At 44.3% G+C, this 25,056-nt stretch overlaps 1 long non-coding RNA gene across 1 annotated transcript; it reads left to right on the top strand.

The window, feature by feature from the left end:
- The first annotated feature begins 918 nt into the window (after nt 1–918).
- Nucleotides 919–20,980, top strand: LOC148139892 (uncharacterized). Its single transcript, XR_015753225.1, has 3 exons — nt 919–1,006; nt 17,477–17,772; nt 20,821–20,980. It is a non-coding gene; the product is annotated as an uncharacterized LOC148139892 (long non-coding RNA).
- Nucleotides 20,981–25,056: the final 4,076 nt, after the last annotated feature.

Below are 25,056 nucleotides of genomic sequence, written 5' to 3'. Positions count from 1 at the left end.
CAAAGGGGGTGTAAGAGAGGGGAAGAATGAGTAAGAAAGATGGAGAGAGTGATGGAGCAACAGCAATAACGGGGAAAGAAACGTAATAGTTTGGCAGTCTGGTGTGATATATGTTCACCTGAATGCCGGCTGAATGAATAATTGGATAAATCCAGAGTAAGGATGAGGCTACTGATGCAACAGCATCACACACTGTGATGTTATCTAGCTGTCTTACATTGCCTTTCTGAGATCTATGCAATAATGTGACTTCAATTTTTCTTCCGTTGAAGAGGAAGAAACTTATTCTGATAAACATGCAAGAGTTCACATCAGTGTGTTATTTTTATACATTTATATAATGCTTTAGTGGATACATAATAGAAACAGATATCAGACCATAGAACGTAGGAGCAGAAATAGACCAATCAGTTCTGATAATCCTCAACTCCAACTTCCGGCCCTTTCCCCATTACCCTAATGCCCCCCCATTGATTAAAAATCTGTTTATCTCAGCTTTGAGTACACGTAATGACCCAGCCCCGACAGCCCTCTGCAGCAAAGAATTCCAGAGTTGCATTGCCCTTTGAGAGAAGAGATTCCTCCTCAACTCTGTCTTAGATTGAGCAACCCCTTACTCTGAGATGATGTCCCCTGCTCCTCGACCATCCTACAGGGAGAAATAACCTTTCTACATCTTCTCGGTCAAGTCCTCTAAGAATTTTATCTTTCAAGGAGGTCACCTCTCATTCTTCTATGACCTGATCAATTGATTGAAGTCCTAATTGATGCCAGGCTAGTGGATAAATTCATGTCCCAAGCTCTGGGCTTTTTTCATGCCCATTGACCTTTGTATGTGTGATAAAATATATTTGGATATATGTGGAATACTAATTTATTTGCCTTTGATAATTATATTCAGAGAGAGTCCTAATTCAGATATGGATGACCTGCTGGAGATTCAGGTCGGATTTGAAGAAAATGTTTTTTCACCCAGAGGATGGTGGGAATCTGGAAGCAAGTTTGGGTGAGAAACCTCTCAACATTTAAAAAGTATTTGGATGAGCACTTGAGATATTATAGCATTCAAGTTCTGAAGAAGTCACTGGACTCAAAACATTAACTCTGTTTCTCTCCATTGATGTTGCCATACCTGCTGAATTTCTCCAGCAACTTCTGTTTTTATTTGCATTCAAGGCTATGGGCTAAATGCTAGAAAGTGGGATTAGTGTAGATAGGTGAGCGCAAACTTAACTGTATGAAAGGCTCTTGATGTATTACTTCGACATGTACTGGGATACAGTGAAAAGTATTGTATTGCATGCTAATCAGACAAATTTTACCTTACTTAAGTAGTCATGATTCGGAGATGCCGGTGTTGGACTGGGCTGTACAAAGTTAAAAATCACACACCAGGTTATAGTCCAACAGGTTTAATTGGAAGCACACTAGCTTTCGGAGCGACGCTTCTTCATCACCTGATGAAGGAGCGTCGCTCCGAAAGCTTGTGTGCTTCCAATTAAACCTGTTGGACTATAACCTGGTGTTGTGTGATTTTTTTTACTTAAGTAGAACAGGCTAATAGAACATAATGTAGAATATAGTGTTACAGCTACAGAGAAGGTGCAGAGAAAGATCAACTCTAATATGTTCATAAATCTAACAGTGGGAAAGAAGCTGTTCATAAATCTGTTGAAATTTTGCTATTTTGAAACTTTTGTATCTTCTGCCTGATTGAAGAGGATGGGAAAGAGTATAACAGGGGTGGGAGCAGTCTTTGATGTTGGCTGCTTTCCCGAGGCAGCAGGAAGTGTAGACGGAGTCAGTGGACAGAAGGCTGGTTTTCATGACGGACTGTGCTGTGTTCACCACTCTTTCTGAAATTTCTTGAGCAGAGCAGTTGCCAAACCAGGCTGTGATGCTTGCTATGATGCATCTATAAAAGAGTACTGTATGGCCCTATGACCAGCAAGAGTGTGCTTGCTCAGGGACCTGTTGTATGTGGCTGGACCATCCACTGAGCTGTTGCAGTTGGACATTGTCAGACATAACTTGCTGGTTTTGTTCTGCTTAAATTTGACTGAAATGAATGAGATCGATGTGGAGACTGCGTTCAAACTCAGATTCGATTGATACAAATACATATCTCTGTTCTTGTTGAGATTTGGAAACTTGCTAAGGACATTGGATTGTCATTGAAGTGCCAATCCATGTTCAACTCTTTACTTTCCATTCTGCCTGGGTAGCTTTCTGCCTTATAGATATCATCAGGATACAAAGAACCTGCATTGCAGTGTAATATTTGTCTTTTTTATTTTGTTTCGTTTTCTCATTATTTCTGTTTCTCCCCTTGTTGTTGTGCCAATGGTTGCACTTTATTTCCTTTCCTTTTGCTTGTAAAAGAGACAGCTAAGTTGTGGCCAGATCTGTTGTTTGTTCCAAAAAAAATCAGACTGATTTTTGCGTGTGTTTTTTTTTTCTGTTTTCACACTATTCCAGAAGAACACTACATGGAAAGGCCGACTGGCAGCTGCAAATGTATAAGGGAGACAGGGTGCACAGCTTGTTTGAAAAGCAGTTTGAGCTGTATTTTGGTCTAGGATTGCTTCGAAAACTGAAGCTATCCAGGGTGCTTTGCAAAATGCTATTTTTAAATTAGAAACCTCAAGACCTCCCAATTTTCTGAGAGAGAGAAATTGCTCATAATTATTCTTCTGCTAAGATTGCTGTTTCAGTACCAGATAGTCTTGGTCGTTATAAACATTAGCGTTGAACTCGAGTAGATGATAGAGTCATAGAACTGTACAGCATGAAAACAGACCCTTTGGTCCAAATAAATCTAGTCCCATTTGCCAGCATTTGGCCCTATCCCTCTAAAACCCTTCCTATTCACACAGCCATCCAGATGCCTTTTAAATGTTGTAATTGTACCAACCTCCACCACCTTCTCTGGCAACTCATTCCATACACGCAGCATCCTCTGCATGAAAAGGTTGCCCCTTCAGGACTCTTTTATATCCTTCCCGTCTCACCCTAAACCTATGCTCTGTAATTTAGGGCTCCACCACCCTGGAGAAAAGACCTTGTCTATTTACCCTATTACGCCTTTCATGATCTTATAAACCTTTATAAGATCATCCCTCAACCTCCAATGCTCCAGGGAAAACAGCCCTCGTCCATTCAGCCTCTCCCTATAGCTCAAATCCTCCAACCCTGGCAACATCCTTAAATGTTTTCTGAACCCTTTCAAGTTTCACAACATCCTTCCTGTAGCAGGGAGACCAGAATTGAATGCAGTATTCCAAAAGTGGTCTAACCAATGTCCTGTAGCCACAACATGATCTCACAACTCCTATACTCAATACACAGTAGTGATTAAGAAAATGATTTTTCGCGAATGCCTTGCTGTGCCTATTAATAACTACTTGCTGTCATCATGATGTAATGTGGTTACCTATATGTTAGCCCATGTACTAGCATATGTTAGTAATATATGTTGAGACAGATATCTATAAGTTTATTAATAATTAATTATGTATACTAACTTGACATCTCAGAGTTGTCTGTAGATTTCTTTCTCAATCTATTCAGATATGTTATGACACACCACTGGAGTAGGTAGGATATGAATATGAGCATCCTGGCTCAGAGGTAGAGACACTACAACTTCACCACCAGAGTTCTCAGACATGCATCTAATACGGTTCTATGCTTGCTTATCTGCAGTTGATGAACTGACTGAACGACTGATTGACTGACTGAATAGTCAGGGTGGTGAGAATCTAGAATGCACTGTCTGGGATGGTGCACTCACAACCTTTTAATAATTACTCAGTGGGCACTTTTAGGGTGATTAGATTAGATTAGATTAGATTACTTACAGTGTGGAAACAGGCCCTTCGGCCCAACAAGTTCACACCGACCCGCCGAAGCGCAACCCACCATTTCCCTACATTTACCCCTTTACCTAACACTACGGGCAATTTAGCATGGCCAATTCACCTGACCTGCACATTTTTGGACTGTGGGAGGAAACCGGAGCACCCGGAGGAAACCCACACAGACACGGGGAGAATGTGCAAACTCCACACAGACATTCGCCTGAGGTGGGAATTGAACCTGGGTCTCTGGTGCTGTGAGGCAGCAGTGCTAACCACTGTGCCACCATGCCGCCCAAAGGGGAAAGGGGAGAGGGGAAAGATACAAAAGAGACCTAAGGGGCAACTTTTTCACGCAGAGGGTGGTACGTGTATGGAATGAGCTGCTAGAGGATGTGGTGGAGGCTGGTACAATTGCAACATTGAAGAGGCATTTGGATGGGAATAGGAATAGGAAGGGTTTGGAGGGATATGGCCCGGGTGCTGGCAGGTGGGAGTAGATTGGGTTGGGATATCTGGTTGGCATGGATGGGTTGGACCGAAGGGTCTGTTTCCATGGTGTACATCTCTATGACTCTATGATTATGGGCTAAGTGCTTGAAAGTTGGATTACAGTAGCTTTTGCCAGTGCAGATTCAATGTCCTCTCTCCTGTATGATTCTATGATGAACAGAAATGAAGATGGAGTCCTTTTAAACTAAACGTCACATGTCAGGCTGTCAGATAGCTGTCTTAAAGCAAAAGTAACTTCCTGAGATCTCTGTCATCTGCACAACAACACTTCTTCCGTAGACGGCTAAGGAAATTCAGCATGTCCATAAGGACACTCACCAACTTTTATGGATGTATCATAGGTAGCATTCTATCTGGATGTATCACAGCTTGGTACAATGACTGCTTTGCCCAGGAGCATAAGAAGCTACAGAGAGTTGTGATGAGAGCCCAGACTGTCACGCAAACCAGTCTCCCATCCATTGACTCCCTCTACACTTCCCACTGCCTTGGGAAAGGCAGCCAACGTCATCAGAGACCCCTCCCACCCCGGTTACAATCTCTTCCAACCTCTTTCATCAGGTAGAACACACAAAAACTTAAACAAATGTACCAATGGTTCAAGAACAGCTTCTTCCCCGCTGTTATTACACTTCTGAATGGACCTCTCACATTTTAAATCTAATGTTGATCTTGCTATTTGTGCACCTTCTTTGCAGCCGGAACACACTATTCTTCGCTCTGTTCAATCACCCAGTGATCTGCCTGTACTGCACACTATGCAAAATATTTCACTGTACCTAGGTACATATGACAGTAATAAATCAAATCGAATCAAATAATATCACACAGTCTGCAGCCGATGAGGGGCTATGGGCCTTTCCACAAGATTTGCTCTTGCTCTTCAGTCTTGAAGCAATGTTGGCTGCTTCACTTCAAAGTTGGGAGTATGGGGCTGGTAAAGCATAGCAGGTCAGGCAGTATCCGAGGAGCAGGGGAATTGGCGTTTCTTAGAACTTAGAATCCCTACAGTGTGGAAACAGGCCCTTCCCCAGCCCAACAAGTCCACACCTACCCTCCGAAGAGTAACCCGCCCAGACTCATTTCCTTACCCTAATTATTCTGTATTTACTCCTGACTAATGCACCTAATCTACATATCCCTGAACACTACGGGCAATTTAGCATGGCCAATTCACCTAACCTGCACATCTTTGGACTATGGGAGGAAACTGGAGCACCAGGAAGAAATCCACACAGGCACGGGGAGAATGTGCAAACTCCACACAGGCAGTCACCCGAGGTTGGAATCAAGCCTGGGTCCCTGGCGCTGTGAGGCAGCAGTGCCAACACTGTGCCACCCCTTTTTCTCTAAAGTATTCGTTAAGGACTTCGCTCACTTCCTCCAGCTGCACGCATCAATTCCCCCCTTAACAAAGCCTTCGGCCCAACAAGCCTACTGCATCTGGTATTCCCATGCACTCTCCATCCAAGTACTAACCAGGCCTGAGACTGTTTACATTCTGAGAGCTGGGCGGCACGGTGGCACAGTGGTTAGCACTGCTGCCTCAGTGCCAGAGACCCAGGTTCAATTCCCGCCTCAGGCGAATGTCTGTGTGGAGTTTGCACATTCTCCCCGTGTCTGCGTGGGTTTCCTCCGGGTGGTCCGGTTTCCTCCCACAGTCCAAAAATGTGCAGGTTAGGTGAATTGACCATGCTAAATTGCCCGTAGTGTTAGGTGAAGGGGTAAATGTCGGGGACTGGGTCTGCGTGGGTTGCGCTTTGGCGGGTCGGTGTGGACTTGTTGGGCCGAAGGGCCTGTTTCCACACTGTAAGTAATCTAATCTAATCAAGATCGGGCAATTTCAGACTACTATAGCCATAGGGCATACATTTCAGGCATAAGCCCCTCATCACAAATGAAGGGGTGGCCCAAGGGGGCTGAGAGATAAATGGGAGGGGGGTGGGACTGGGGGGACAGTAGCTGGGAATGCGATAGGTGAATGAAAGTGGGGGTAATGATGATAGGTTGGAGGGGAAGGTGGAGCAGATAGATGGGAATGGTGATGGGCAGGTCAAGAGGGCAGTGTCGAGTGGAAGGTTGGATCTGGGTAAATGTGGGGAAGCAGAAGTGAGGAAACTGGTGAACTCCACATTGATCCTGTGTGGTTGCAGGGTCCCAAGGTGGGATATGAAGCGTTCTTTCTCCAGGTCTCTGGTGGTCAGGGTTTGGCGAAGGAGGAGGCCCAGGACCAGCATGGGAGGGGGAGTTGAAGTGTTCAGCCACGGGGCCACATACACATGGGCTGAAGTGGGACTGGTCACCATGATAGATGTCCCAGTGCACATACCTTCTCAGCTGTTGAGGTCAAAGCTGGACATGCTCAAATAGCCTTTAAGGTGCCTTTAAGGAAAGAGAGAAAGGAGAACAGAATGAAAGGTCAGCGAAGGAGATTAAATTCAGTCGTGAGATGGGTGGGAAAGAATGCACAAGGCCAGCTTTATAGCCGATAGACAGTGAGACTGATACAGTATCACGATACTCGGTGCACATTTGACAGAAAGGATCAGGTTAAATTGGTGGCAGGGGCAGAATTTCCATAGAGACCTGGCAATGTAATGCAAAAATATAACGTTTTCTACTCAGCTCGTGGTGAAGTAGCAGGACTGACAAGAAGGGACTGAGGGAGAAAATTAATGAGGGATGTTATGAATCTGACAATGTACCTGAACAAAAGGTTCAAGCCTTTTCCTGGTCTGTCAGTTTCCTTTCCCAAGGTGCACTATCAAATCCGTGACATTTATCACTACCGTCTCTGCCTTGCTGACCTCTTGTCAGATATCTATTATTTCCCCGCTGCCTGGCTATATCTGATCAGAAAGTTTGTGTTTTGAGTTAGACTCAAGTCTCCATGGAAATTTTCCTGGCTGCCAATTTCAATGTGACTCATTCTGTCACCAAATACAGCAATATTGTATCACTGGTTTCTCCAACTGAGTAAATAGTTTTCTTTACTTTATTTTGTTTCACCATCAATCTTCATCATCTTCACTCACACACTCTCATTGTTTTATTTTATCTTGACGTTTAAAATTTCTTCTGACCTGACCACCTCAGTCTGGGATTCTTCCATCTATGTGTTCTGCCAAGTACAACATAAACTAATGATTTCCTTTGTTCTTCACTGCTTACAACTGTGCATTGTCCATGTTAATAAACCTTTACCTCCTGACCCTGTTTCCATGGTAAAACTGCAATGACAATAGTTCTATAATAACCGTGCAGAAAACTATGCAGGTACAGTAGATAATAAGGAACCTAAATGGTGTTTTAGTATTTATTGATAAAGTAATAGAGTATTGAAGTAGAGAAGTGTTGCTACAACTGTACAAGACATTAGCAAGATTGCATTGAGAATATTGCAAACAGTTTTGATCCCCTTACTTGAAGGAGAAGGTCAGAAGCCACATGACGCAGGTTATAGTCCGACGGGTTTATCAGAACCATGGCTCAGGGATGGACAGGACTGGCAGCTTAATGTTCCAGGATACAAATGCTACAGGAAGGACAGAAAAGGAGACTAGAGAGGAGGGGGAGTGGCGTTTTTGATAAGGGATAGCGTTACAGCTGTACTTAGGGAGGATATTCCCAGAAATACATCCAGGGAAGTAATTTGGGTGGAACTGAGAAATAAGAAAGGGATGATCATGTTATTGGGATTGTTTTATAGACCCCCTAACAGCCAGAGGGAAATTGAGAAAGAAATTTGTAAGGAGATTTCAGTTATCTGTAAGAATAATTGGATGATTATGGTAGTGGATTTAAACTTTCTAAACATAGACTGGAACTGCCATAGTGTTAAGGGTTTAATTGGAGAGGAATTTGCTAAGTGTGTACAAGAAACGTTTCTGATTCAGTATGTGGATGTATCTACTAGATAAGGTGCAAAACTTGACCTACTTTTGGGAAATAAGGCAGGGCAGGTGACTGAGGTATCAGTGGGAGAGCACTTTGGGGACAGCGACCATAATTCTATTAGTTTTAAAAAAGTGATGGAAAAGATCAGATTCCCTACAGTCTGGAAACAGGCCCTTCGGCCCAACAAGTCCACACAAACCCTCTGAAGAGTAACCCACACAGACCCATTCACCTACTCCCTACTAATGCACCTATCACGATAGGCAATTTAGTATGGCCAATTCACGTGATCCACATATCTTTGGGCTGTGGGAGGAAGCCCCCACAGACACAGGGAGAATGTGTAAACTCCACACTGACAATCACCCAAGGCTGGACTCGAACCTGGCACTGTGAGGCAGCAGTGCTAACCACTGAGCCACTGTGCTGCCCTACATACTATAAATGATAGGCCACTGTTGGAATATTGCGTGCAATTCTGGTCTCCTTTCTATCGGAAGGATATTGTGAAACTCGAAAGGATTCAGAAAAGATTTACAAGGATGTTGCCAGGGTTGGAGGATCTGAGCTACAGGGAGACGTTGAATAGTCTAGGGCTGTTTTCCTTGGAGCGTCGGAGGCTGAGAGGTGACCTTATAGCTGTTGATAAAATCATGAGGTGCATGGATAGGATAAATAGACAAGGTCTTTTCCCTGGGATGGGGCAATCCAGAACTAGTGGGTATATGTTTAGGGTGAGAGGGGAAAGATATAAAAGAGACCTAAGGGGCAACGGTTTCACTCAAGAGGGTGGTGCGTGTATGGAATGAGCTGCCAGAGGAAGTGGTGGAGGCTGGTACAATTGCAACACTTAAAAGGTATCTGGATGGGTATATGAATAGGAAGGGTTTAGAGCGATGTGGGCCAGGTGCTGGCAGGTGGGACTAGATTGGGTTGGGATATCTGGTCGGCATGGACAGGTTGGACCAAAGGGTCTGTTTCCATGACTCTAAGCTGTCAGAGTGTCGCTTCTTCATCAGGTGAAGTCACTTCACCTCCACATCTTGAAGAAAGATGTAACTGCATTGGAAACAGTTCAGGAAAGGTTCATTAGATTAATTTCAAAAATGAAAGGCTTATGAGGAGTGAGCAAGCAGTTTAGGTCTATCCTCCTTAGAGTTTGGAAGAAGGAGCGGAGATCTAATTGCAGCATATAAGATGCTAAAAGGGACAGACGAAACAGCGATAGAGCGGATATTCCCCTTTGTGAGGCAACCTCAAACAAGAGCTCATAGTTTAGGGTGTAGGTTTGCTCGCTGAGCTGTAGGTTTGATATCCAGACGTTTCATTACCTGGCTAGGTAACATCATCAGTGGCGACCTCCAAGTGAAGAGAAGCTGTTGTCTCCTGCTTTCTATTTATACCTTTCTCCTGGATGGGGTTCCTGCTCATAGAGCTGATAGTTTTAGGATAAGAGGTAGCAGATTTAGAACAGAGATGAAGGGGAATGGCTTCTCTCAAAGGGTCATGAATGGGAGGAATTCACGACCCTCGTGTGCAGTGGATGCTGGGACACCAAATAAAGTTAAGGAGGAGGTAGATAGACAGGTTTATCATCAGTAATGGGTTGAGGGGTGATGGACAGCAGGCAGGAAAGGGGATTTAAGACCAAGATGAGATCAGCCACGATCGTATTGAATGGCAGAACAGGCCCAAAAGGCTGAATGGCCTCCTCCTGCTCCTGATTCTTATGTTAATGGGACAATAACAGAATAGAACATACAAGAAATGCCCGCGGATCTGGTGCCGTCTGTATACAGAGAAGCAGAGTTTTTGAGCTGCGTTTTCACAACTGAAGTTGGAACATCCAGTCAGGAAAATTTCCTGATTTAAGCAGACCCATCCCTGTGTAAATGCCTCCTCTCTCAATCTTCGGTCTGAATGCTGTAGAGGCCAGACCTGAATCCTGCACAAAGAGTTTGAATGCTGCCACAGAGCGAGGATGGGGTGGCTGGTTAGAAGGTCTGCTTGGATTCTTTGGGTCTTCAGCCCAGTTGTTTGAGGCTTTCCAACCCTCCCTCCACACATTCACATCTATCCCCAAAGTAATAACCACAAGAATTAGATTAGATTAGATTACTTACAGTGTGGAAACAGGCCCTTCGGCCCAACAAGTCCACACCGACCCGCCGAAGCGCAACCCACCCATACCCCTACATTTACCCCTTTAGCCTAAGGCTACGGGCAATTTAGCATGGCCAATTCACCTGACCCGCACATTTTTTTGGATTGTGGGAGGAAACCGGAGCACCCGGAGGAAACCCACGCAGACACGGGGAGAACGTGCAAACTCCACACAGTCAGTCGCCTGAGTCGGGAATTGAACCCGGGTCTCTGGCGCTGTGAGGCAGCAGTACTAACCACTGTGCCACCATGCCGCCCACATTTGAATGCAAGAATGTTTATTTGAGTGCAAGTGTGAAATGTACGAAACTCTGCTAGCAAAACCAAGAATGGCACTGTCTTTTTGACATTCTTATAAGTTTCTAATAACAACATTGATTCAAAGCAGATTTCAGAAGATGTATCTTTCTCATGACCATTTCAAGACTGACATTATTATTCTGCAACTGACCGATTCTGTAAGCACTGCACATTTCTTGAGAGGGGCATGAAGGATCCAGGGGATGTGTGAAAATTGGAGAGAGTGGACGGAACATAAGAAAGGTCGTAAAGATGTATCTTTGCAAAGAGTTCCTTCATTCAGACCACAGTTCATGATTCTTTTACCAGTATGGTGCCTGGTATCGAGGGAAGGTCTTATGTGTTAAGGCTGAGAGACATGAGGCTGTTTTCATTAAAGAGAAGGTTGAGAGGTGACTTAATTGAGACATACAAGATAATCAGAGGGTTAGAAGGTTGGACAGTGAGAGCCTTTTTCCTCAGATGGTGATGGCTAGCACAAGGGGGAATAGCTTTAAATTGAAGAGTGGTCGATACAGGACAGATGTCAGAAGTAGTTTCTTTACTCAGAGTGGTAGGGGCATGGAACGCACTGCCTACAACAGTAGTAAACTCGCCACGTTAAGGGCATTTAAATAGTCATCTGATAAACATATGAATGAAAATGGAATAGTGTAGGTTAGATCAGCTTCAGAGTGGTTTCACAGGTCAGTGCAACATTGAGGGCTGAAGGACCTGTACTGACTGCACTGTAATGTTCAATGTTCAAATCTTCAAGGGCTAGCTAAAAGCCACAAAAAATTACAGGTACGTATCAGACGCTTCCTACCACCCCACCCCCCTCCTAAACACTGACACGCACACACGCCCAGGTCATGAGCAAGTGCAGGACCCTTGTTCCATGCTGGTTTTAAAAAAAAAAGTCAGTGTTGGAATTGGATGTGGGAATCGTGTAATTGGGATCTGTTTGCGGTTTTCTAACCTCTTCAGAGTTGGCCTGACCCTGGGAACACATGGCCCAACACATCAGTCTGATAGGCGAAAGTGGGTACTGCAGATGCTGGAGATTAGTGTCAAGATTAGAGTGGTGCTGGAAAAGCACAGCAGGTCAGGCAGCATCCGAGGAGCAGGAAAATCGATGCTTTGGGCCATTCCTGATGAAGGGCTCTGGCCTGAAGCTTTGATATTCCTGCATCTCAGATGCTGCCTCACCTGCTGTGCTTTTCCAGCAGCACTCTAATCTTGACATCAGTCTGATGTCCTCCTTTCACATCATCTCGCAGCGCTAGCAGCCTTTACTTCAACAGCTGCAATGTTTCGCAGTTCCGTGGTAAGCATTTTCGGCAAACCAGGCTGGGGAAGAGAGGCTTTATATCATTATGCTGTACACTTGGAAACAAAACAGAACTAGACAATGTAATTCCTCTCTAAAGACAGTACTTCTTTGTTTAGGTGACCATGTTATTGTGTAGCCTAACAAAGCAGCACAGTGTATTTACATGCAGCCACAGTGAGACAATGAACACTTTGCCACAAACATAAACGATTATACAAAACAGTGTATTTCTACCAATGCATTTGCACCTCACATGGGGAGATGGAGAGAACAGAATTAATCCCAACACAATCAATCAAAGCAGGCATAACTGTCAATGGAAAACTAAGCAGAAAAAGATTGTGGCTTGAAATTTAAGAAGTTTAGAAAAGAGACTCTCACTCTTTTATAACACCTTCAGCAACCTCAGGACATCGCTGAGTACCTTATTGCTGACTGCACATTCCACACGTAAATAAAGGATAAAGAATTACCTCGGAAAGTGATGATAATGTAGGGAACGCAATAGCCATTTTGTGTAACGCAATCTCCCGTGGACAGCCATTAATATAAATGAGATTACCTTTTATTTTAGGTGTTGGATGGTGGGAGATATTTGCAGTGACAGTGGGGAGTGTTGGATGGTGGTAGATATTTGCAGTGACAGTGGGGAGTGTTGGATGGTGGTAGATATTTGCAGTGACAGTGGGGAGTGTTGGATGGTGGAAGATATTTGCAGTGACAGTGGGGAGTGTTGGATGGTGGTAGATATTTGCAGTGACAGTGGGGAGTGTTGGATGGTGGGAGATATTTGCAGTGACAGTGGGGAGTGTTGGATGGTGGTAGATATTTGCAGTGACAGTGGGGAGTGTTGGATGGTGGGAGATATTTGCAGTGACAGTGGGGAGTGTTGGATGGTGGTAGATATTTGCAGTGACAGTGGGGAGTGTTGGATGGTGGTAGATATTTGCAGTGACAGTGGGGAGTGTTGGATGGTGGGAGATATTTGCAGTGACAGTGGGGAGTGTTGGATGGTGGGAGATATTTGCAGTGACAGTGGAGAGTGTTGGATGGTGGGAGATATTTGCAGTGACAGTGGGGAGTGTTGGATGGTGGGAGATATTTGCAGTGACAGTGGGGAGTGTTGGATGGTGGGAGATATTTGCAGTGACAGTGGGGAGTGTTGGATGGTGGTAGATATTTGCAGTGACAGTGGGGAGTGTTGGATGGTGGGAGATATTTGCAGTGACAGTGGGGAGTGTTGGATGGTGGGAGATATTTGCAGTGACAGTGGGGAGTGTTGGATGGTGGTAGATATTTGCAGTGACAGTGGGGAGTGTTGGATGGTGGGAGATATTTGCAGTGACAGTGGGGAGTGTTGGATGGTGGTAGATATTTGCAGTGACAGTGGGGAGTGTTGGATGGTGGTAGATATTTGCAGTGACAGTGGGGAGTGTTGGATGGTGGTAGATATTTGCAGTGACAGTGGGGAGTGTTGGATGGTGGGAGATATTTGCAGTGACAGTGGGGAGTGTTGGATGGTGGTAGATATTTGCAGTGACAGTGGGGAGTGTTGGATGGTGGTAGATATTTGCAGTGACAGTGGGGAGTGTTGGATGGTGGTAGATATTTGCAGTGACAGTGGGGAGTGTTGGATGGTGGGAGATATTTGCAGTGACAGTGGGGAGTGTTGGATGGTGGGAGATATTTGCAGTGACAGTGGGGAGTGTTGGATGGTGGGAGATATTTGCAGTGACAGTGGGGAGTGTTGGATGGTGGGAGATATTTGCAGTGACAGTGGGGAGTGTTGGATGGTGGGAGATATTTGCAGTGACAGTGGGGAGTGTTGGATGGTGGGAGATATTTGCAGTGACAGTGGGGAGTGTTGGATGGTGGAAGATATTTGCAGTGACAGTGGGGAGTGTTGGATGGTGGTAGATATTTGCAGTGACAGTGGGGAGTGTTGGATGGTGGTAGATATTTGCAGTGACAGTGGGGAGTGTTGGATGGTGGGAGATATTTGCAGTGACAGTGGAGAGTGTTGGATGGTGGTAGATATTTGCAGTGACAGTGGGGAGTGTTGGATGGTGGAAGATATTTGCAGTGACAGTGGGGAGTGTTGGATGGTGGTAGATATTTGCAGTGACAGTGGGGAGTGTTGGATGGTGGGAGATATTTGCAGTGACAGTGGGGAGTGTTGGATGGTGGGAGATATTTGCAGTGACAGTGGGGAGTGTTGGATGGTGGTAGATATTTGCAGTGACAGTGGGGAGTGTTGGATGGTGGGAGATATTTGCAGTGACAGTGGGGAGTGTTGGATGGTGTTAGATATTTGTAGTGACAGTGGGGAGTGTTGGATGGTGGGAGATATTTGCAGTGACAGTGGGGAGTGTTGGATGGTGGTAGATATTTGCAGTGACAGTGGGGAGTGTTGGATGGTGGTAGATATTTGCAGTGACAGTGGGGAGTGTTGGATGGTGGAAGATATTTGCAGTGACAGTGGGGAGTGTTGGATGGTGGAAGATATTTGCAGTGACAGTGGGGAGTGTTGGATGGTGGTAGATATTTGCTGTGACAGTGGGGAGTGTTGGATGGTGGGAGATATTTGCAGTGACAGTGGGGAGTGTTGGATGGTGGTGGATATTTGCAGTGACAGTGGGGAGTGTTGGATGGTGTTAGATATTTGTAGTGACAGTGGGGAGTGTTGGATGGTGGGAGATATTTGCAGTGACAGTGGGGAGTGTTGGATGGTGGGAGATATTTGCAGTGACAGTGGGGAGTGTTGGATGGTGGGAGATATTTGCAGTGACAGTGGGGAGTGTTGGATGGTGGGAGATATTTGCAGTGACAGTGGGGAGTGTTGGATGGTGGGAGATATTTGCAGTGACAGTGGGGAGTGTTGGATGGTGGGAGATATTTGCAGTGACAGTGGGAAGTGTTGGATGGTGGAAGATATTTGCAGTGACAGTGGGGAGTGTTGGATGGTGGTAGATATTTGCAGTGACAGTGGGGAGTGTTGGATGGTGGGAGATATTTGCAGTGACAGTGGGGAGTGTTGGATGGTGGTAGATATTTGCAGTGACAGTGGGGAGTGTTGGATGGTGGGAGATATTTGCAGTGACAGTGGGGAGTGTTGGATGGTGGGAGATATTTGCAGTGAAAGTGGGGAGTGTTGGATGGTGTTAGATATTTGTAGTGACAGTGGGGAGTGTTGGATGGTGGTAGATATTTGCAGTGACAGTGGGGAGTGTTGGATGGTGGGAGATATTTGCAGTGACAGTGGGGAGTGTTGGATGGTGGGAGATATTTGCAGTGACAGTGGGGAGTGTTGGATGGTGGGAGATATTTGCAGTGACAGTGGGGAGGGTTGGATGGTGTTAGATATTTGCAGTGACAGTGGGGAGTGTTGGATGGTGGAAGATATTTGCAGTGACAGTGGGGAGTGTTGGATGGTGGTAGATATTTGCTGTGACAGTGGGGAGTGTTGGATGGTGGGAGATATTTGCAGTGACAGTGGGGAGTGTTGGATGGTGGTAGATATTTGCAGTGACAGTGGGGAGTGTTGGATGGTGGTGGATATTTGCAGTGACAGTGGGGAGTGTTGGATGGTGGGAGATATTTGCAGTGACAGTGGGAAGTGTTGGATGGTGGTAGATATTTGCAGTGACAGTGGGGAGTGTTGGATGGTGGGAGATATTTGCAGTGACAGTGGGGAGTGTTGGATGGTGGGAGATATTTGTAGTGACAGTGGGGAGTGTTGGATGGTGGTAGATATTTGCAGTGACAGTGGGGAGTGTTGGATGGTGGGAGATATTTGCAGTGACAGTGGGGAGTGTTGGATGGTGGTAGATATTTGCAGTGACAGTGGGGAGTGTTGGATGGTGGTGGATATTTGCAGTGACAGTGGGGAGTGTTGGATGGTGGGAGATATTTGCAGTGACAGTGGGAAGTGTTGGATGGTGGTAGATATTTGCAGTGACAGTGGGGAGTGTTGGATGGTGGTAGATATTTGCAGTGACAGTGGGGAGTGTTGGATGGTGGGAGATATTTGCAGTGACAGTGGGGAGTGTTGGATGGTGGGAGATATTTGTAGTGACAGTGGGGAGTGTTGGATGGTGGTAGATATTTGCAGTGACAGTGGGGAGTGTTGGATGGTGGGAGATATTTGTAGTGACAGTGGGGAGTGTTGGATGGTGGGAGATATTTGCAGTGACAGTGGGGAGTGTTGGATGGTGGGAGATATTTGTAGTGACAGTGGGGAGTGTTGGATGGTGGTAGATATTTGCAGTGACAGTGGGGAGTGTTGGATGGTGGGAGATATTTGCAGTGACAGTGGGGAGTGTTGGATGGTGGAAGATATTTGCTGTGACAGTGGGGAGTGTTGGATGGTGGGAGATATTTGCAGTGACAGTGGGGAGGGTTGGATGGTGTTAGATATTTGCAGTGACAGTGGGGAGTGTTGGATGGTGGAAGATATTTGCAGTGACAGTGGGGAGTGTTGGATGGTGGTAGATATTTGCTGTGACAGTGGGGAGTGTTGGATGGTGGGAGATATTTGCAGTGACAGTGGGGAGTGTTGGATGGTGGTAGATATTTGCAGTGACAGTGGGGAGTGTTGGATGGTGGTGGATATTTGCAGTGACAGTGGGGAGTGTTGGATGGTGGGAGATATTTGCAGTGACAGTGGGAAGTGTTGGATGGTGGTAGATATTTGCAGTGACAGTGGGGAGTGTTGGATGGTGGGAGATATTTGCAGTGACAGTGGGGAGTGTTGGATGGTGGGAGATATTTGCAGTGAAAGTGGGGAGTGTTGGATGGTGTTAGATATTTGTAGTGACAGTGGGGAGTGTTGGATGGTGGGAGATATTTGCAGTGACAGTGGGGAGTGTTGGATGGTGTTAGATATTTGTAGTGACAGTGGGGAGTGTTGGATGGTGGGAGATATTTGCAGTGACAGTGGGGAGTGTTGGATGGTGGTAGATATTTGCAGTGACAGTGGGGAGTGTTGGATGGTGGTAGATATTTGCAGTGACAGTGAGGAGTGTTGGATGGTGATGGATATTTGCAGTGACAGTGGGGAGTGTTGGATGGTGGTAGATATTTGCAGTGACAGTGAGGAGTGTTGGATGGTGATGGATATTTGCAGTGACAGTGGGGAGTGTTGGATGGTGGTAGATATTTGTAGTGACAGTGGGGAGTGTTGAATCTTTCACATTCTCCCCAGGTGGACCCTCAGCTTAACATCTCAAACCGAAACATGGCATCTCTGACAAGGCAGCACTCTTTCAGTAATACAAACAGAAATTGCTAGAGAAGCTCAGCGTTTGGCACAGTTTGTGAGCGAAAGCAGAGTCAATGTTTCGGGTTTGCTATGACTCTTCAGAACTATTCTGCACAATGCTGTGAAGAAGGATGATTGAACTCAATGTTAACCCTGTTTCTCTCTCCACAGATGCTGCCAGACCTGATGTGTTTCACCAGCAATTTCTGTAGTTGTTTCAAAGTCCAGTGTCCACAGTTCTTTGTTTTATTTTACTGTTCTTCAGTACTGTGTGGGAGCATCTGCCTAGATTTTTCTGCTCAGATCCCTGGGACCTGTAAGCCCAGAACTTTCTAACTCAGTGAACTTTATAAAACGGACTACACCCCACACTGGAACGGCACTAATATGCATACTTGGAGCTCCCGCTGTACTGCTGGTGAAACAGCATGAGGGAAGCATGAAGCATTTCGGAAGATTCTGCAGATGTAAGTATCTGACATTGTTCTTCTCAACTCTGTAGGATTTGAAAAGCCAATACCTCACTTGTATGAGTTCTGGAAGTTTAAAACAGTACTTGGTTCTGAACACGCATTTAGATTATCAGGTGTGGAGGAACAGACTGTAACTTTGCATAAGTAAATAATTCAAAACTATTGCCGATGTATTTTATGAGCTGTTAACTGAGTTAGACGGAAATGCTATATTTAAGGTTTGACTTACAGTTCACATTTGAAGCTGAGATACTGAAATACCCCCTAGGAGGAGCGAAGGAACTAATCTTCACCTGAGATATTCAAATGAGTCTCATCTGCTGCATGGTAACCAAGTGGAAATGGTATTTATCGCAAACAATAAAGAGTATTTCTGGTCAATAGGTCTCTGTGAGCAGGTGGTGATGTCAGGGTAATGCCAATAGACTGGTGATCCAGAGCCTGAGGGTGATGGTCTTTTGGGTGGCATGGTGGCTATTGCACAGCACCAGGGATGCGATTTTGATTCCACCTTCGGGTGGCTGTCTGTTTGGAGTTTGCACATTCTCCCCATGTCTGCATGGGTTTCATCTAGTTTCCTCCCATAGTCCAAAGATGGGCAGGTTAGGTGGATTGGCCATGCTAAATTGCCCATAATGTTCAGGAATGTGTAGGCTATGTGGATTAGCCATGGGAAATGCAGGGTTACAGGGATAAGGTGGGAGGATGGGTCTGGGTGGGAGGGTCAGTATGGACTGGTTGGGCAAAACGGCCTGCTTCCACCCTGTAGGGATTCTGTGTTCTGAGGAATGAGAGTTTGAATCCCACCCTGGCAGATGGGTGAAATCTGAACTCCATTTCAAATAAAAACTGGAATAAAATGTCAGTCGAACAATGACCATATAACCATTATCAGCTGTTGTAAAGACCCATCTGGTTCACTAGGGAAGGGTAAAGATGGCAACCGCACCCCGCCCAGATTACATATGCCTCCAGACCCACAGCAATGTGGTCATCTCTGAGCTGCTCTGTGGGCAATTGGGGATAAGCAAGAGGTGCCGACCTCGCCAATGACGCCCACACCCTGTAAACAAATAAAAATAACCTGACTACCCTATTCTTGATGAAACCCAGAGAGTGACAGTAACATATCAGCCTTGCCAACCACCCAGGAATGAATTCCTTCCAGCTATCCATTTTTACAAGGTTAGCATACAGTAAGAGTACACCCTCAGCTCCTAAGGATTGGCCAGTGGACAGTTCAGCCAGGTGTGAAAGAATCATTGACTGTACCAATATTTCGCAGCAATTGGTACAACCAGCATTGAAACGCAAAAGAAAAACATGTTAACCAGTCAATGCAAAAGATTATTTTTCACTGTAGATGCACAATCTTAGCTAAATTGGCCACCTTCTCTAGTCAATAAAATGTACTGAGACAAATTAGGTTAATGGGCGATATCTCCGTCAGCCTTTAAGAAAACTTTCCCTGCCCAATTAACATCGTGCGTTAGTTAATTAAGAATGTGTACAAATTAAACAAGACAAATACCTAATCACTTCATTCTGACTGCAAATACTTCTCTCTGGTTGTGTATGGAATATTTTTTAAAGACATATTCTATGATTGAGATTTTGATTTACCGTTGCTCATATTTAACATTGAAATAATTGTTTGTGAATTGATTGCACTGGATCAGTCACCCATCATACAAGATGCGAATAGCACATGTTATAAGATGTGAGCAAGTGTGGCGTTTAGAGCAAGGAATCAACATGCATGGAATGTAAAAACCACAATTCAATGATGTTTCAGGTCCTACACCAACAGAAATGTCATACATACTGAATATTAGGATGTATAATTGGAGTGAATGCCCCTTGTTAATTATGAGTTAATCTAATGTGTAAAAAGAAAGACATGGCTTATGTCGATAAAATGTGGAGCTGTAAAGGCGCAGCAGGTCAGGCAGCATTGGAGGAGCAGGAAAGTCAGTGTTTTGCATCAGGACCCCTCATCCAGCTCCACTTTTTATCAACTCTGATTTCCAGCATCAGCAGTCCTTACTGTCTCCAAGGCATGCTCTATGTTTTCAATTACTTCAGTTCTCTCCCCATGCACAATATTGAAAGATGGTAAACATATTCCCTTTATTTTAAACAAATTGCTGTCCCTTTTGTGACAGGGATATTCAGCCAGGTTCTGTTTTAATACACAATTCCTCTGTGTCCTTCTGCTTTGAGGTTTCCCTTCATTAGCTGGAAGGGCAGAAAGTCAGAAATTGCTGGAAAAGGTCTGGCATCAGTATCAGTAGAGAGAAATCAGGTCGAGTACCCTTCTTCAGAACTGCTGAGCTTTTCCAGCAATTTCTATTTAAAAGCATCCACCATTCTTTCAGTTTTTAATTCGGGCAGAAATTCAGTCTGTTCAGAGGATTTCTCAGTCATTCTGCATCTGAAGTCTGATTCATGTGGTGAAATAACTCATAGAATCCCTACACTGTGGAATCAGGCCATTTAGCCCGTCAATTCCACACTACCCCTCCAGAGGGCATCCTACCCTATCTCTGTAACCCTGCATATCCCCAGGCTAATCCATCTGGCATGTGCATCGCAGGACACTATGGGCAATTTAGCATGGCCAATCCATCCTAACCTGGAGCCTAGGCTTTTCAGATCAGCCGTGATCTCATTGAATGGTCATGCAGACTCAGTGGGCTGAATGGTCAGCTTTTTCTCCTGCATCTAATGGGTTCCCTTACACCCATCGAAGAGGGCATAAATGCCTGGGTTTAACATCTGATCCTAGTGACTGCGGACTGGAAGAGTGCAGTACTGATTCGGAGTATTGGAGTGTTGCTGTACTGCTGTATTGGAGTGCCAACATGCATGATCAACTCAATTATCCAGAATGGCTTTGATCCTATGACCTTTACATTCACCAATGAGAGTGCTATCCAGCTGACACCCAAACAACAAAAACAATAAGATGAAAAATAATACTGTTGTCTGCTGATATTGCAAGTGTGTGTGTAAAATGTCTTGCCAATCTCCATTTTACAGAGAGCAGTGACTGGAGTAGAGTTGGTTCCTTGTGATTATGCAAATTCCCATCAACTCTGGAATCATTATAATCAAACAGACAATTCTTGCTTGATAAGCTGAGGAGGTGTCTAGTCATTAAAATCTCTTGCCAAGAAAAACACCCAGAGATAAAATGAGCAACATTACCACGAAAGACTTTTTTTTTCATTTCTATGCTCTTTGGACCTTTGATAAAAGTCTGAGAATATTGTACATTTATTGTGGAGAAACAAAAGCTGAAATACTGTTGAGTTTTGTGATTAAATAAAAGTGCACAAATAGCGTCACAATGTACGTGTTAACCCAATACAGTAACAAGCTTTCCTACTTCAATCACCACTAAGATATTCAATATGGGTAAGCTAGTTTAGTGGTCTATCATTTACAGAATAATAAGTGCTATGAACGTGAGTTCAAATTCATTGTGGCACTCAAAGTTTAGAAAAAAAAAAACGCATATTCTGTAAAAATGACTGAGAAGCTGTCAGATTATCATGGAAACCCAACAATTTTCCTAACATTGGGCTACATTAGAAAAGTTGACAACAATTTATAGCTGTAAGCTCCCCTGGCTTTTTGGAAAGTGTTTTTGTTATGATAATATATTTTATAGCATTATTATGTTTTGTACTACTTAGTTTTAATCTATGTTTAAAGATAGTGCCATGTAACTGTTCTGAATTCTGCCTAACAATAAACCTGGCTCAGTCAAGGAACAAACAAAACAGAAAATACTGGAGAAACTGTACTCTGGAGAGATGGCAGAATTAAGTTCAGAAGGAGGGTCACTGGATTCGAAGTGTTAACTCTGTTTTAAGCCCATAGGTTCTGCCTGTCCTGCTGAGTTTCTCCACTCAAAAATGTGTTGCTGGAAAAGCGCAGCAGGTCAGGCAGCATCCAAGGAGCAGGAGAGTCGACGTTTCGGGCATATGCCCAAAACGTCAATTCTCCAGCTCCTTGGCTGCTGCCTGACCTACTGCGCTTTTCCAGCAACACATTTTTGAGCTCTGATTCTCCAGCATCTGCAGTCCTCACTTTCTCCTGCTGAATTTCTCTACCAATCTCACCTCATAACTAAAACCATCCAGATCAGACAACATCCTGGTAAACCTTCTCTCCACCCTGCCCAAAACATCCATGCTCTGGTAGTGTGAACTGTTTCTGTTTGTTTCAGATTGCCAGCACCTGCAGTTCTTTGTTTTATTACACTGGCTTAATCAAGGGACTTATTGAGCAAATTCCACACCTGAGAAGAAAGGGCAAGAACATCTGCGCTTACAATAAATCAAATTGTTGTCTCCAAGCTTTTGGGACAGGTCAGCAAAGAGAAGAAGGGAAACAGAGAGTAGTTAGCGTGGCCAGCAGAAAGATATATATAATTTCAGTTACATCACACTGTAAACATTTGCTATAAATTCTGTGTCTTACAATCTTATACTGTACAACCACCTGATGAAGGTGCGTCGCTCTGAAAGCTAGTGCTTCAAATTAAACCTGTTGGACTATAACCTGGTGTTGTGTGATTTTTAACAGAGGGAGAGGAAGTGACAGGTTGTTTGTGAGTCACCACAGAAGGAGCAGGATAAAAAAGATCTCCACTGGAGGGGATGCTTTCCATTGCTATCCATTGAGGAAGGGAGAAGGATCATCAGAAAATGACTTTCAGAAACACTCTTAAAAACTGAAGGAAATGTTTGGTGATGATTACTCAAAGTTATTACTTGGTGAAGTTGGAAATCGTGAACTCTGTGGAACCTGGAGTGACTGTAAGGGCTGTAGTTATGTGGACAGTGTGACATGTGAGAAGCATAAAAGAAGAATTTTCCTTTAGTATTTCCCCCCCACCACCACCACCACCACTGTACTCCAGTAAGCTTGATTTTGAACTCCCCTCTGAATTGACCTTGAAATCTATTCTGGTGAAAGATCACTCACAATTTACGGAGAAGACACAGCAGCACTTTCTCAGGGGCAACCGGGGATCAACAATGTGGCAATAACACCTTAAATCCAAAAGAATTATCCCACCGCCCCATCAACTAAAATGTATCACAGGTGGATAAAGTTGTCAAGAAAGCATATGCTTGCCTTCCTCGGCTGGGGCATCGAACATAAAAGTTATGTTAGAGCTGTACAAAACTTTAGTTAGGCCACATTTGGAAATTTGTGTGCAGTTCACACTACCAGAAGAACATGGATGTTTTGGGCAGGGTGGAGAGAAGGTTTACCAGGATGTTGTCTGGTCTGGAGGGTTTTAGTTATGAGGTGAGGTTGGATAATCTCGGATTGTTTGCACTAGAAAGATGGAGGCTGGGGGGCGACCATAGTGAGGTCTACAAAATTATGACAGGCATAGATAAGGTGGATAGTCAGAGGCTTTTTCGGAGAGGGAATAGGTCAACTTGAAGAAGATACAGGTTCAAGGTGAGAGGGGAACAGTTCAGGGGAGAAGCGTGGGGGACATTTTTCTCTCAGCGGGTAGTGTCTGGAATGTACTGCCAGCGGAGGTGGTTGACGCAGGCACATTAGCAACATTTAAAGTGTATCTTGATAGGCACATGAAGGGGAGGCGAACGGAGGGATTGAATCTGTGTATGGGCATTTGGTAGCTGATCTAAATAGGCATTAGAGTCAGTTCAGCCTTGGTGGGCCGAAGGGCCTGTTCCTGTGCTGTATTGAATTGTATTGTATCAAGTTATTGTCTTACTTTCAACAATTGATGGCCATTTTTTTCCTTACCAATTGATTGATGAAATTCCATTATCAATTATTAATGTTGGAATAAATTAAAAGCAATAATTGGGAAAAGTTTTTATGATCACCATTAACTTTCAATTTGCATCATCAGCCCTTCAGGATGGAACCATCCCTCACGTCTCTTCATGAGGATTTTCCCAGCAATTTTATGACCAGTTTTGTTTGCTCATCCGTGTTTGATCCTGATTTCTAACGCAGGCTGATTGTTACACATTCTTCTCTTGTAATCAGACTATAGTTATTTATCCACAAACTGATCACCTTAGTCATTTAAATGAGCAAAAAATAAGACTTGAACATTTTGGCCTTTATGTAAGTCTTTTTAGTGAGTATTTGTACATTTCAATCAAATTGAATTGTATTTTTGAGAACATTTAAAAGGAGACAGGGAGGTACTGTCTTTAGTATAGAGGTTTAATGAATCTTACAATCCACTGAATGTAGTGGAGTGCACATCAACAATTTCCACAGTGTTCAGCATCCTAAACCACCTAAAGCAACTGCAGGAATTCAGTTTTCCTTCTGAGCATTCTGGGCTTTGATCTGTAAGAAACTGAGGTTGGCTTTGACATTAAATCAGTGAAAAATTACAAATGGTTAATAATCAGGGGTCAATTTTTACATGGAGTTGAATGTTTTACACCTACACTAAGTGAAGGCACCATAGTTCCAGAAAGCCATAGCGTACTCTCATTAGAGAGAGAGAGAAAGAGAACTGGTCGTGGTTTTACTTGAGGGTCAGCACATCTCAGGCGAGGGGGGAGGATGGGAAGGAGAGTCCTTCATGATAACCTCAGCTGGTGCAGGAATGGGACCCACTCTCTGGGAGTTAGTTAGCTCAGTTGGCTGGATAGCTAGTTTGCGATGCAGAGTTATTACAGGTATATACGGTAAATGTCAGACATGTGTGTGACCCCCACATTCCAAGAAAAGATAAAAGGATTTCCTTTTTATTCGTTGATGGATTTTCTATGCTGAGGGTGCTTTATCTAATAGCTTTGACGACGTGCGTGATTTTCTTGGTGACCTGTCGAGGTGTTCATAGATCTTACTCATGTGATTTCAGGCATCTCACCCAAGTACACCGCTTTTGCTGTAACCCTGAGAAAGGGAGACAATGAGTTTGTTTCACTAACCTTTATCTGTCAGGGCAAAAGTTACTGTTCGCTTTGCTCAACAAATGAGTAATTAGAGCTTGGGCTGATAGCTGTGTACAAGTGATTGCTGCTCATTAGTGCTATCAATCATTTGCTGTCCCGACTGAACAGCAGGTCATGGGCTGAACATTGACTATTTCCATCACACCCTCTGCCAGAGCAACCACTAATTCACAGGCAATGATTAGTCAAGTATTTAGGGGCAGAGATTTAATTGCAGCGAGGAATGAAATGTCCTCATTCACTAAAGTTAGGAATACAATATTGTCATTGGGTAACATCGATAGACTTTACAAGCACT

The sequence above is a fragment of the Chiloscyllium plagiosum genome, unplaced genomic scaffold (genome assembly GCF_037043375.1).
Source record: "Chiloscyllium plagiosum isolate Xiang-an unplaced genomic scaffold, Cpla_swu_hap1 HiC_scaffold_36, whole genome shotgun sequence".
NCBI lineage: Eukaryota > Metazoa > Chordata > Chondrichthyes > Orectolobiformes > Hemiscylliidae > Chiloscyllium > Chiloscyllium plagiosum.
This window is presented reverse-complemented; position numbering and strand designations above follow the sequence as displayed.